General features: G+C 40.9%; 1 protein-coding gene across 3 annotated transcripts in view; it reads left to right on the forward strand.

Annotated features, from left to right (window-relative positions):
* The window catches only part of PLPPR1 (phospholipid phosphatase related 1), a 115,481-nt gene that overhangs the window by 29,474 nt on the left and 70,864 nt on the right, over positions 1-15,143 (forward strand). Inside the window, exon 1 of one of the 3 annotated variants that reach the window (XM_048290713.1) lies at positions 2,724-2,888. The exons of the other annotated variants lie outside the window; for them this stretch is intronic. The gene's annotated coding sequence lies outside the window, so the exon portion shown is untranslated. Of the gene's footprint in view, positions 1-2,723; positions 2,889-15,143 lie in introns of those variants that run through there. 3 annotated transcript variants of the gene reach the window in all.

Raw genomic sequence — 15,143 nt, forward strand, 5'->3', positions numbered from 1 at the left:
AGCAGAAACAAGTCAGTGATAAGAAGGCATGGGATGGAATGGCACCTATTATTCATTTTTACAGAAATGTGTACCAAAACTCTCAATGTGCTTGAAATCTTTCTAATTTCTCCTGAAATAAGCACAAACTTGAAAGGACATTCAGTCTGTTTTGATTTTTGGTGGTGTTTTTTTCCCCTCTGCTCACTGTACTACATTTTCTCCATTGTTATCTTTTCACCTTACTAGAGAGCTGTGATTTAAGGAAAGAATGCACAATAAAGATGGAAAAGATTAAACAAAAAGTTGACAAGTGAAAGACATTTTTTCGAGATTGGTAAAAATTGGCCAGTATGTAAACTTTTTTTTCCCCACACCAGAAAAAAAAAGTCAGGCTTCCAAATTACAGGTGAAAATTTGAGGAAATTTTCTTGAAAGACTGTTCTAAGTTCTTTCTTTAACACATTTTTCTTTGTTTGGAAAACTTACCAGCCTGTATTCTTCTGTAACACATCCAGATTCATTCAGTCTGGACGGCCATACCACAGCTCTGCCAGTCCACTGCACTCTTCCTCAAACCTTTTTGAACCAGAGCATTAAGCAGGATTGTTCCACTCTCCCCACGCCGCTGCCCCCACTTATTTTGCATCTTTTTCTAGTAAGACCTTTGCAGATTGTGGCAATTTAACAAAGTGCTATGGCTGCAGCTCTGAAAGCATTTTAGAGCTCCCACATCTGAAATATTCACAGCTTAATTTGCTGGATTCTGAACTGCAGTTTCAACTGTGTCAGGAGAGCAGAGAAAAGGTGAAGACATTTTTAGAAATAGGCTTTTTTAATCATCTGATTTTCATGGTATCATAGTGGTGGACACTGGGCTGGGATGTGAGAGACTTTCTTCCTATTTCCCATGCTGCTTATCTCCTAATGGGCACTCTTGTCCAAAAATTAAGAATTGTATTTATTGTGATTTCATGTTTTTCAAGAGTCTGTAAGTCTGTAAATATAGGAGAGACACATTCCCCGTGAAGCACTTCATCTGCTCAAGTCCCTTTTTTTCTCTTTAATTATGAAGTGGCTTATTCTTCACGATGGTCTTTGCCACCTTTCTAATTCTAAGTGAGGCAGAGCAGTTTTGCAGGTTGACCCTCCTGGAGCAGAAGACTCTTCTGCTTTGGGTCTTCACTTGCTTCAGGGAATTTCTTTCCATTTTAGAAAAAAGATTTTAAGGACTGCTTTTCTCATTTCCCTAATAAATGGAATGCTTTTGAAAAGTAAAGTCTTAATGCTAACCTGAAAAGGTCTCGGGTTAGATTGTAATGGAGTTTCGTTTCATTTTGGTGGGGTTTTGTTGGTTTGGCGGGGCTTTTTTTTACTTTTATTGTATGTGTTTATAAAACATCGCATAATGTTCCTTCAGTGCATTGGTGTAAACACATAATAATAAAAACAACAACAATAATAATAATAATATTAGTAACAACAACAGCTGGATGTGCCAACTCACTCATTTGACAGTTGTGAAACGCAGGTCTGAATTACATCTACAGGACAGAGGCTACATAGGAAGTTCACAAAGAAAGATTAAAGAGTTCTTTTGTCTTCAGTGAACAATGGGATGGATGAAAAAGGTGATAATATAAATTGAGGGCAAGTTTTATACTTTGCAGCATTGTTAGACTTTGCCTCTATGTACACAGAGTCTGAGGAGACTTTGGGAATGCAGACTCTGCATTTCATCGGAGCTCACAGGCCTTCTGCCTTCTTCAGGCAAATGTGTTTGCACTGTGTGAGTATATTAGGTGCAGAAATCATTACTATTGACAGACTGGAGTTTGAAAAATGATTATGTGGTAATGAAAAGAAAGCAGTAGGAAAAAAACCCCATTGCTCATGGTGGGCAAATGAACAACTTTTGAAAATGGCACTCCAACAGAATCCTGCATTACTGTCCTTTAATTCTTGATTGTGGTAGCAAACACTTAAAAAAAAACCACCCTGACTTTTTTATAATCAGGACTTGTGTTGCTTGAGGAACTTCTTGATTCAGAAGTCGTGCATAGGGACATGGAGGAAAAGAGAGCAGAAGTAACAAACATTGTCTTGTATGTATGCAGAAGTTCGTAAAAGCAAAAGTGAGGCTTTGTGAGTCTATCAAGAGTTTCTTAAATCTCATTTCCATTGCTTAGGAGTATCTGATGTTACATAGTTCATTAAACAAGTGAGACTTTGTACTGGTTTTCTGAAATCTGCTGTGAAATCCACCTTAATGCCCTAGTTCCTTTCTTCCTACTTGCCTTTTTGCCTGTTCAGTTATTCCTGAGATGGAGCAAGTATTACTAGCCTAAAGTGACTTTCTCAGTTAACTTAAATAGTCTTACCACTTTAAATAGTCTCACCACTTTATTCCTGCTAAAACAGTCTTCATTTTTGGCAATTCATCAAAGAAAGATATTATGCCTCTCTGAGACCAAATCAGATAAGTTGCAAGTTCAGTGAGTGTAAAGAATTCACCTTTTATGCATGTAAAAACTTTTCCTTTGAGCACTTAATGATAACCATAAAGAAAATCTGATGAGTAGCTTAGAAGGGTAGTTTCTAGTTTCACTTCCTGAACATTTTGCAGTTTTCTCTTTAAAAAAGACTTCAGAGTTCTACTTTATCCTTTCATTACAGGTCTGATCTGGCCTAAGGTCCAGCAGCAAAGTTTCTTATCTTGGAGGAGCCTGTATTTTGTACTGAGGATCAGAGCTAAAGCTCCTGCAGGTTCTCCTGGTGTTGCCTCAGTGCCCGTCTGTTCACACCACATGGCCCAGCATTTGGTTCATGCTATTTGGGTAAATGAACCCCTGGGATTTACAGAGTGGCTTCAGAAAACAGGAATCATATGCAAGATACTTGCTTTAAAGGTTTGCACATTTTGATTTTTAAAATATTGTGCTTGAGGGTGTATTTGCTTACGGGCCAGTCCATATTTTGTTTCTTCTTCTGAGGCAGGGGCTTGGTTTCAGTGCATGCACAAAACCCACAGGAGTGATTCTTGAAAAGGTGCTCAGTTCCCTCTTGCTGATAGTAAGGATCATAGTAGGTGTTAAAATGGTTGTTACCAGCTGCAGGGTAATGAGAATCTGGGCTCCTCATGAAGTGGAATAATTTATATTCACCACCACTGTGAACGTGCCCTCAAGATGACAGATTCATGACTTCATGCATTAGAAACCGCACAGTGCCAAAAAAGGGATATGTTTAACAGAGCAGTTATTCTTATGAGAAATGTGTTTAGGTGTCTTTTATTTTGCTGCAAACCCTTAAGCTGGAAAAGGATGCGAAGCTTGGCTGTTACTGAATCTCAGAGTACTTTGGCTCTGCATGTAGAATTAGGCCTGATATATTGTTCAGTTTTGAATCCTAAGCAAAACCAGAATTCTAGGACAGATAGATATGCAATCAAATGTGTGGCTGCATTTCCTGCCATTTTGTCTTCAGAAACGGGCAGGAACTGCTTTAAAGTGTACCTGGTTTCCAGTGTTCGAGAGCTTTATCTGAAAGAGCAGCTTAACAGACATATTGGCCTCCTTGATCCACAAACCTGAAACTGCTAGCTGAGGGAGTGAAAAACGGGGGAAACAACCTTATTGTCCCCATGTCTTGAGGAGTGATTTGGGTTTTGGCTCATCAGTAACCATGTCTGCAAGGCAGGGAGTCACCTGAGGTCATGCCTCTGTCAAAGAGATTGAGTGGGCAAAGGGCACTGGGCTTTTGTTGTTTCTCTGTTTACATTCATCTAGGGGCTGCCTTGATGTGGGGCAGTCTGGTGCCTTGCTTGTTCAGTCTGAAGAAAATAAGGAAAGACGAAAGATGGAGGGATGGAAGGAGGAGAAACAGAAGAGAGAGGGAGGAGAATCTAGAAGAGAGGGGGGAAGTATATTTTCAAGTGATACAGGAGTAATCTTCATAGGAATAAACACAAGATCTTTATATCAATGCAAAGAGTACTTAGGAAGACCAGAATTTATGGCATATTTGGAGTTTTTGTTTTGGCTTTGTTTGTTTTTGATAAAACATTTCACTTGCAGTAGCAAATCAAATTCTCCAAGGAGAGCTGTAACAGGAATAAAACAAGCAGAGAATTAAAACCTGGTCCCAGAGGTATAAAACCTCCATTTCACTCATCACAGAATAGCAAGGGGGAATACACTATGCCTGGGGAAGGGCGAGCTGTTTTCTGTGCTTGCCATGATCTACAGCAGCTGAAAGAAGGAGTCTTGTTCGCTGACTTTTGAGGCAAGGCGAGAGGTTTACCAACACCAGCCAGAAGAACCTCTCTGTTGGTAAAAACTACCCCTGCAGAACAACTTACCCTTTTAGAAAGCAATTCTGGGGTGTATTTGGTATTTTTTTTTAGCAGCTCTCCCTCTGCTTCCTAGAACAGAACTATTAAGGGATCATAAAATATTAATGCTAACTATAGACAGAGGGGACATTCACCAACACAAATAAAGGTTTATTGAGCCTGTGCTTGATTTTGAGAACCTGTGAATTCCTAAATGTTTAAACTGACAGAGATCAGAGGAAATGTGGAAAAACTGCTATTTGAGATCATCAGAAAATGCTGCTGATCCACAGGTAAGAAGCTTAAACTCTCAAGAGGAAAATGGGAGAAAAGAGAGGAGAGAAATAAAAGCTATGCTTATATGTTTAATTTTGTATTTTGAAAGTTAGAGCTTGGTCAATCTTTCAAGGTTTTTTGTTGTGTTGTTTTAAGGGTTTTTAGCTTATTAAAAAGGCTTTAAGCCATAGCAAATTTAAAAGTGTTCATGCTAACAATCAAATTAACTCTTTCAAAAACAATAGCTTCCAGAAGTTTGAGTTCTTTTTAACTCTGACTTCTTTCTTCTCTTTCTCTCTCTGACAAGCACACACAGAACATGCACTCCATCAGCTCAGGAAAGAGAAAAAGGTTTTGAAATTCCAAATGGCTTTTTCTTCAAAAGTTCAGGTTTTGAAAAGAATGCCTTTGCCTTTGCAGAGTTAAATTCTTCTTAGCTTTAATGGCTCTGTGTAATTGCAGCATGTTCTCTGCTATTTTACATCATCTAATTTTAGGTGAAGTGTCTTCATGGCCCTTGGGAGGACATTTCACAGTCTCAATGCAAGCCTACGCTTACACATATTCTGTACTTTCACCTAAAAAGACCAAAAAAAAACAAAAAAAACAAAAAAAACATGCAAAGAAAATGCAGCTGCTGCAATTTTAAGATTGACAACTTAGTTGGTTGCAGTCACCTTTTTTTTTTTTTTTTTGCTGCCAGTGTAGGAGGCAACTGTTTGAACAGCAGCATTTAGCTCATTGTCTCAAGGATCAGAGATCAGTGTCTTCAGCCTGTGGTACAGGCCAGTCAGGGCTGTGATAGTGACACAGTCATTTCTGTGTGTTTTTTATTTCTTTTGGCTTAGAGCATAGCACTTTTTAAATTATATTAAGCTTATCCAAACTGAAGGTGAAACAAAGGCCCCTGTTCCCTAAAATTTGTACTGATTTTAAATAATTTTCCCTTCACACCATGGATTTATTGGTCTGTGTGTGAGTAAAGGATACTTTTATAAGATTATCTGAGTAAGGGACTTATTTCCCATCTGTTCTTCTACAGCAGGATCATAACAGCAAGTGGACTGACATTCCCCTTTCTTGCCCCCTAAAATTCTCCTTCCTCTTTACCTTTGTGATTATCATAACTCCTGGAGGACAGCAGGTTTTGTTAGTCAGATGCCATCTTGGTAATTGTGAATGAGAGAGTGAAGGCATTTGGTGTTCGTATGTAGGTAAACAGTAACAATCATGTTTCACTCCAGTGGTTTTAAATCAGGCAACCTCTTCTCCTCTTGCAGTGTCTCAAAAGAAAATATCATTTGTGAAAGTGGTGCTTAACAGGCATTTTGCTATGCATGTACCATTTTTCTGTGAGTGTGGGGCTGGTCAAAAAAGCTGAGCTCCCACAAAAAACATTTCTGTTGGCACTATTACACCTTTAAAAACAGAAGATAAAAGCCTTCCTTCATTGCATCCACTGAAGGATGGGCAGAGATCTGCTACCATCTAGAAGGAAATGCAAACATTTCCATTCTTCTTGTTGTCTCCAAGGACCACGTGTATAGCATCTTGTGTTGATGATAGGGTTATGCAAAATGGGTTTATAGAATTATACTTCATGCTTGTCTTAAAGCCTTTGTTCCCAGTGTCTGGTGGCCACATAATCTCTGTCTCCATCTTGATTTTTGTTGTGAGTCCCACTCACAATGCATTCATTGAAAATCTTTGTGATAAGAAGATATACATTCCAAAAGCTGGGGGAAAAAAAAAAAAACCAAACAAACAACCAACAAAACCCAGGAAATGATCAATCAAGGAGTGTTATTTTTAAAAGAATAGTTTTCCAGTAAATATTGTAAATTATTATTATCTCTCTCATGATTTTAGAGTGCACATATGTAGTTTGTCATTTCTTACTTAAAGATCCTTGAAAGTTCCATTATAAAGTTGTTTTAAAATATTTTGGTTTATGGATAATCATCAGGTTCCATGACTCAGGAGCAAAATCAGTAACAGCATCAACCAAAGCACAAATTGTTGTGGAAAATGCAATGCAGAAGAGAAGACATTCAAATTGAAGACAAAATTACTGAGGTGAGATTGAGGTAAAACAATATGAGGCACTGAGTATTACCGAACTCTATCACCCCAGCTAGTGAAATATTCTGTGACTAGTAACTGTGGAAGGAATTCAAAGAAGTTGAAAAAGAGTAACCCTTTCAGACTGATAAGATTTTTAAAAATTAATCAGATAATGGGTTGTTTCCTTTTGTCACTCTGCAGCTTATATAGGATATAGGAAATATAGCTTCTCTGCAGAGGCAAGAGGTTATTTTCTAATCTGTGTCTTAACAGTTTAGTCAGTACACACCTGTTGTTGTTACTCTGGTAGAAATTATGTAAGCAATGCAAGTTATCTGCTTTTTTTCAAGAAATTCCCTTTCATCAATCAAGTAAAACTGTTACATATACACTTGCTAGTACCTGCCCCTCTCTCCTGTGTACTGGCCCTTCTGATGACCCTCTAAGTCCTTTGGTTAGTGGCCTCAGTCGTTATCAAGAAGAGGAGATGATAGTGAGCCATCAGCACCTCAGTTCTGTAATTCTACTTTGAATTTATTATTCAAACTGCTATAACAAGCAGTTAGATTTGTAGAATCATCAAATGGATTGAGTTGGAAGGGACCTTCCAGAGGCCGTCTAGTTCAACTCCCCTGCTGTGGGCACAGATATCTTACAGTAGATCAGGATGCTCAGAGCCCTATCCAGCCTTACCTTGAATGTAAGTCCAGGGATGGGGCATCCACCACCTCTCTGAGCAATCTGTGCCAGTGTTTCACCACCCTCATTGTAAGAGAACTTCTTTCTAATCCCTAATCTAAATTGACCCTCCTTTGCTTTAAAACCACTATCCCTTCTCTTATGTCAACAGCCCTACTAAAATGTTTGTCCCCATCTTTCTTATAGAAAGGTCACAGTAAGGTCTCCCTGGAGCCTGCTCTTCTTCAGGCTGAACAATCCCAACTCTCTCAGCCTGTCTCCATAGGAGAGGTGCTCCAACCCTCTGAGTATCTTCATGGACTCCTCTGGACTCACTGCTGCAGGTCCACATCTTTGCTGTGCTGGGACCCCAGAGCTGGAAGCAGCTCTGCAGGTGGGGTCTCACCAGAGCGGGGCAGACGGGCAGAATCCCCTCCCTCCTCTGCTGCCCGCGGTGCTTTGGATGCAGCCCAGGACACAACTGAGCTGCCAGCACACGTTGCTGGGTCATGTCCAGCCTCCTGTTCACCAATACCCCCAAGACTTTTCTCCTCAGGGATGCTCTCAATCCAGTCTGTGGGACTGACCCGACCAAGAAGCAGCACTTTGTGCTTGGCCTTGTTGAACTTAATGAGATTCCCAAGGGCCCACTTCCTGAGCTTGTCCAGGTCTCTCCGGATGGCATTCTGCCCTTCAGACCTGTCAGCCTCATCACTCATCTTGGTGTTATCTGTACTCACTGAATTACATCCAAGCTTGTGGATTTATTAAAAATTTACCAAGATGAGTTTGGACTTTGTTTTTATTGTGCATGGTTTCACTCAGTTTAATAGCAGAGCCCTTTCTCTGTGGTGGGCCATTGACTAAGGCACATTTGTATCCTGTTGTTAATGAATGCATTAAAACAGCATGGCTCAGGTGTGAACTGGACAGGTGACCCACTTCCGAAGTGAAGCCCTGTTTCATCTCTGGGACTCTGCTTGGCTGGCAGTGGTGAATGGGGTTTAGGCCCGTGTTTCTTTTGTGATTTAGCAGTGGGTGCTAGCATGGATCTTTCACATCGTTATATTTTATTTCACCTTTTCTACATTCTTTCAAGTCTTGTGCAAAATTAGTGAATTTCACAGTTTGAATGTTCTCCTTATTGGGATATCTTATGTTTCCAGATGTGTTCTTCACTGTCTTGGCAGCTTATCTATTCTGCTTCACTGAAACCTTTCTCGCAGTGCTGTGGTGATTAATGCATGCCTTTCTTTTTAACCCCTTTGCTGTTTCTTCTGGCACTTTCCCTATCTGCTTCCTTCTTCACTCCAACAAATACTAAGTTTTGTTGCAACACTCCTTCTGAAAATGTTTTCTTCTGACAGGCCTCTAGTTGCTCTTGATCCATGCAAAGACTGTGTCCATGTCAGAAGAATCAAACTGACCCAAGCATTCAAGTGAACTTTGTTATATCCACTATTAATCTGTGTGTTAACACAGAGCTCACTCAGGCTTTAGCTACAAGACTTGGCTTCTGTCTTCAGTAAACACGTGCAGCTGGCTCCTGTAGTGCCCTGGGTGCCCTTAATGTGATTCGAGTTAGTGATATTGAAGAGGGCTGACTGCCTGTTGGCAGTCATGTGAATTTTTGAACACAGCTTCTAGATCTTAATTTGTCTTCAGATTATTTTGGTGGGTTACCTGGACTGGCAACAATCTGCTAGATTATTCCAGGGAAAACAAAGTACTCAGAGAAACTTCTTTTGATGAGAGTTTATTCCAGTCATACTTACCCTCGACGAGCAAACACGGCTATGGGGATATAGAGGCCTTTATTTTAAAGCCTGTCTGACTTTTGTGGCACATTCCTGTGACTTTAGAGAAGGTACAACAAAAGACAATGCCAAAGAGTGAAGTTGAGCGTACCTTTGGTGTCTGACTTGTTCAGACTGCAAACTTCAGAAGCTGAGGTTTTGTTCAAAGGAACACATCCTGCTGGTACCACTTGGGTTGACTTTTTGTGATGTTTTCACATAAGAATGCTGAGCTAAAATTGTCTAAGGTCTGTGAGGAGCCTTTCTAAAAAAAGTTCCATGTATTGAAAATGTTTTATTTTTGTCTCTTGCTTTCTAGATAGTACAGATTAGGACTTCCTCTGAGAAGAATTCTGGACAGAGAGACACATAAATCAAATTTTTTTTTCCTGTCTGTTATAAAACCTTGCCTGACGATAAGGAACATGCTACTTTAACAGTGGAATGAATTTTATTCCTCTGACAACAATGTCTTGATAAAAAGAAAATGGGGAATCTCACCCAAGTGAAGTCACTGCCAGCCACTGGCAGCACCCAGACTGTCAACTGTTGATGCAGAAGTCGTGGAACTCCTTCTGACTACATCTTTAAGTTTTCTGGTTTTACATAAGTCCTGCTATGTCCACAAATTATCACTGAGAGAGACTCAAAGATAATTTGAAAAAGCAGTGTCAAGTATTAGCGTGGGATAGTGGATCTGCAGGTGTTTTAAAGTGGCTGTGGGGCTTGTTTTGCACTGTAGAATTGTGGAATTGTTACAGTTGGAAGGAACCGTAAAGCTCCTCCAGTTCCAACCCCCCAGCCGTGGGCAGGGACACCTTCCTCAAGACCAGGTTGCTCAGAGCCCTGTCCAACCCGGCCTTGGACACTTCCAGAAATGTTGAGTCCACAGCCTCTCTGAGCAACCTGTCCCAGAGCCTCACAGAGAATTTCTCCCTAATGCCTAATCTGAATCTACCCTCCTTTAGCTTAAAGCCATTGCCCCCTGTCCTGTCACTTCATGCCCCTGTGAAAAGTGCCTCTCCAGCCTTCTTGTAAATTCCCTTTAGGTAATGAAAGACCTCTCCAAAGCCTTTTCTTCTCCAGGCTGAACAGCCCCAGGTCTCTCAGCCTTTCTTCACAGGAGAGGAGCACCAGTGCTCTGATCAACATGCTGGCATCCTCTGGTCTCATTTCAACAGGTTGGGAACCCCAGAGCTGGAATTGTAACGTATGTGGATTCCACTGTGATGAAAATCATACACAAAAAGTGTTGGTAGCCCTTTCAGCTTTCTGTGAGAGATGCTAACATGGTTACTTTCTAATTTTTTATATATTTGTATGTCCACTGAGAGCTGGAGAGATTTTAACTACATCTGTGCCTGTTCTCTGGGGTTAAAGGGTGGGAAAAGACTGTCAGTTTGTTTCTGTTAGCAAGCATTGCCCTCTCTGGTTCTGTATGTTTGGTATGCCTAGATAGATCATACAGTCATTAAGGCTGGAAAAGATGTCACAATTGTAAGTGTGCTGAAATATTTCCAAAATTTTCTGTGCTAGAAATGTGTGATTTATTAAATCTGACGCTTGTCACAACTTTTCTTTCTTAGATTTCATCCTGCTACTTGTGATTATCAGCACCCTAAATACTTTCATTCCTTTGTTAGAAGATGCAAGTGTTGTTCAGTGTTTTGGAGCTCGAAAAATCTCTTTGCAAACAGGCCCTGAAATGAAAATATCCTTTTGAAAGTAACTCTCATCAGGACAAAGCTGCAAAGTAATTTATACTTCCCAAATACTTGGAAAGCACTATCATATGCTCCTCATCATTTGGGGAAGCTGACTGTGTTTAGCTGTGACAGTCATTTTTTTATGAGCAAGTGCCTCCTGTTGTGATAACTGCTGTATTGCTTATCATGGGCCTCGTTTATGCCAATCATTATTAGTATGAGCTTTGCTTCACAGGGCTGCACTCAGTACAGTGGATCATCTCCTCCCCACTGTCATCCATCTCCCTGTCAATTTCCTGCTGGCTTTTTTCCTTTGTGCCAGGATGTGCAAGGAGGTGGGATTTGGAGACACTCCAGTTTTGTCGGTAGGAGCAGGTAAAATGTGTAGCTACTGCATACAGGGAGAGGTCCTCTGGGTTCGATTCCTGTTCGTCAACACTGAGAGGGTGGTTGCACACTCATTAATACCAGATCAGTGCACTGTGGATTGCCAAGCAGTGGAAAATTAGTCTGGGTAAGGTGGTGGGCCTGTGACTGTGATTCTGCTGAACTCGCTGAATGCACAGTCTGGCTCTCCTGTGGCTTTTTGGCAGCTGTAAGAGGACAGGCAGTACTTGGTTCAGAATGTAGCCTGCAAACGTAGTTAACCAGTGATCTTCTTTTTAGCAGTTCTTAATTACAGCTGTTCTTGATGCTGGAATGCATGAAGATACAGCTCCAGGGACTGGAAGGCTGAGAGGTGAATTAGTGCAACTGAGACACAGTCTTAGCTGTTGCTGAACTCTGTTATTTATGGAAGTGTTATCCCTGCCTTTGGTGACTATACGGTTGGATTGGCAATGCTTTGAAAAATCCAGCCCTAACCATTTTCATGGCAGCTGTGCTCTCTGCAGGGATCATTAATGCATCCGACTGCACGAGGAGCAGAAGCATCTCCCAGTGGATGTACTTGTCACTGGCAGTGGAGGGCAACAATAAGGTCTGCACTTGGACTATTCTAAGTGATGAGCAGCTGAGACTAGCTGAGGATTGAAAGGTCTCATGAGCCCCTCAGGTGCCTGATCTGCAGAGTCTGGATGTCTTTTGTGGTGTTTCCTGTGGAGAAGTGGACATAGGCTAAAACATCTTTTTGTTTTGGAGGAGTTAGGGGGAGTCTCTGCTCTGTTGGCCAAGATGCCAGCTGTCACACGGGTGTTGGTTGTTCCTGCGAAGTAGATGTGTAAGGGTGGCTTTTAAGCTGAGCTGTGTTATAGGATTGTTGCCTGGCTTTATAGATGGAGTGATACAGCACCTCATGACTCCACTGAGAGCTCTGAGAAGAAATGTGCAGTTGTTATAACCCCATCACCTCAATCTCTCAATATAGTTGGGTCCCAAATTTTATTTTAATTTTTACTTTGAGCAGACTTTACTGCAAAGTTGGATAAAGAATAGAAAAGCCAGGAACATCTATAAGAGGAAGGTCAGGAAACAGGTAATACATCTTCTTAGTGTTAAGACTGTACCAGAGTGGAACTAGAAGCTTGTTCATGCAGCTCCCTAAGTGGTCACTTCCTTGTTTTTCATTGGAAAAGAAAGGTTACCTAGGAATGTGGGATGTGGGTTATACAGTGGTACCAACTCTAAGAATCAGGAGTCTTGCAAGATACTGTCCATGAGTTTGCAAACCTGGAAGAAAAAACACAACTACTGTCCTGTGAAGAAACCGATGTGTAGAGGAATAAAGTGGCAAAGAGACAGGACAAGGAACTTGAGAGCTGAAGGACAAAAAACAAGAGAGAGAAAATGAGATGGAGCATGTAAATCAGGAGAGAGTAAAATTTAAGATTCGTTTTGCAGTGAAATAATAAGTTTAAAGTTCTGTGGAGTATCAAAAAGCCCATAAGCAACCCCACTATGAGATTGTGGAGCTGAGGTGGGAAAGTTTTGAGTGCAGTATGAAGGCAATGCAGTGCCTCACCCAAGCTGTTACTAAAGCACCTCCCAAAAGGGGTGGTGGAGTGGACAGAGACCTATGGGTTGACCTAATTCAACCCCATTCGTCACTTGGAAGAGCAGAAGTTCACAAATTCTGGTGTTCCTGTTAAGGAGATGCTGGAATTCTTCACTGAGAATTTTGGAGCACCCTTTGCTGATGGAATAAAGGGAAGAAAAAGAAATGTGCACGGAGGGACATACAGCGTTGTCTCTTATGAAACTACTGAGCTGACCCCAAAACCTTAAACAGACTTGCCTGTAAAATTGGGCCCTTGAAATAAAAATATGTGCTCTGAATGAAGATGAAGTATTTGCCTTAATGAAGATGAAGTATTTGCCTTGCCATGGCTGGATGAGAAAATGCTGTGCAAGCTTTCCCTGCAGCTGCTCAGTGGGTGGCTATAAAAGCAGAGTTAGATGTATCCCCTGCAGCCACAAATCATGATTCTGAGGAGGCACATTGGCTTCTGCAAGCTTTAAAAGTAATATTAAAAGGTGAAAGTTATGTTGGAAGAAAGGCCATGTGCCAAATGAAAGCATATTTAGGTCAGAAGAGATTGTCAGGCTCTGTCTGTGGCCTATTAAACGAGTGGTCTCCAAAGCAGGGTGCAAGAAGAGCAAGGGGTGCATAAAACAGTCCTCTGGGGTGTGAAAGAAAATATTTTTGTGCTACTAATAAATTTTTAGAATGGTGTTTCTTTCATCTTTGGCTTAGAGTTTTTACTTTTCCTGTATGTTTCACAAGTTGCATAGTATGTTAGGATGGTGGTACATTGGGAAGGTGGGGTGGGCATCTCAGGTTTTTTTCCCTGGTACTGTTTGCAATCGCAAAAGTTTGGAGATTACTGTGGTAAACGATGGTGTGGCCAAGATCTGCATGCTACACTTAGAACGGCTGTGGTGAGTGGTCCTGCATCTAATTTTAGGGCTTAGAAATATGTGAACTACATGCCCTGAGGCAGAACCCTGGTAAGAGAAATAGGAGTCTTTGGGAGGAAAATAGACGATTATAAGCTGAAGACTAGTCCTAGGGCTAGGGAAAAACAAAGAGGCAGTACAAACTGCTGCCTTTGCAAAGTGCACATCAGGGGAAGGACATTGTGGCAGGTACCTTTGCTTAGCACGAAGGCTGTGGAGGGAGTGGAAGCAGCAGGGCAGTGATTCAGTAAATATCAAGCTGGGGCATTTGGGGGCGATCAGCGCAAGAAAAGAAAGAAAACCCAGTGCCCTCAGTCTCTCAGTCCCAGCCGACAGCCCATCTCTTGTCTTCCTTTTTTTACACAAAATTAAAACGTGGAGGCTGGGGAAAGCCTGTGGTTCTGGTAGTGTTGGGAGTTCACCAGGAATTAAAGAGCCCAGGAGCAGCCGCATAATGTTATGCCTATTGATACCTCCAAAACCACTGGAGAGCAGGTGCAGAGAGTGATAGCTGTTCTTAGGACAGCTACCCTAAGGAAGCAGGTAGTGAAAGAGGATGAGGGGCTAAGGACTTGCTTATAGCAGAGCAAAGAAGGGGTTCACATACAAGATGAAGCAACCAGGGTGCTGTATTTGCTGCAGCTTGCAATCTATGCCAGTGCCATGGATATTGATGATTTGGCATTTCTTGGCTTTTCTTTCCCTGTTTCTGTTTTGTTTGTGCTGACACATATGCAATTGTATGTGATATTGCAATATTTTTATTATATGTCAGTTCTCATGGTTGAGGTGACAGGAGAAAAATATGAACTGAGGGAAGCAGAGAAAGAAGATCAAATTTAAACTGTGTTAATCTCCAAATCAGAAAACTATTTCTTTTGAGATAATATGTATATGTATATGTATATGTGTATATATATCATATTATTAATATTGTGCTTAGTAGATTAGGGAATGCAGTGTTTCAGAATGTAAATTTAAAAAAAGGTGTAAATTAACGTGTGTATACAATATCTAGAGACATGAAATATGTTTTAAGCACTGGAAACAGCAAGTGTACCTAGGTCAGCCAGGTCTAGAACTGCTTTCCATGACAAACTGAGTTTTAACAGAGTGCATAAATCCTTTGGTGTTGATAGTGGGGTGACTGCACCTTTGTCTAATACTGTATTTGACGTATTTTGAAAAAGCAGTTTGTAAATCAGTGGTCCTCGGATGGGCAGAAAATAACAGTTTTTTGTAAAAACTGGTTTAGTCTATGCAAAACACTGTATGTATGTGTGATATGCTGTCTTACACCAATTTGCTGGAAAGAATTTTTCCATTTTTAAAGAGTATATCAGATAATTCTTGAAAATTAGAATAATGGTATTTTAGAGGTGAGGGGTGTGCATCAGCAGTGGAGGGCTATTGACA

This window comes from Corvus hawaiiensis, chromosome Z (assembly GCF_020740725.1).
Source record: "Corvus hawaiiensis isolate bCorHaw1 chromosome Z, bCorHaw1.pri.cur, whole genome shotgun sequence".
Taxonomy (NCBI): domain Eukaryota; kingdom Metazoa; phylum Chordata; class Aves; order Passeriformes; family Corvidae; genus Corvus; species Corvus hawaiiensis.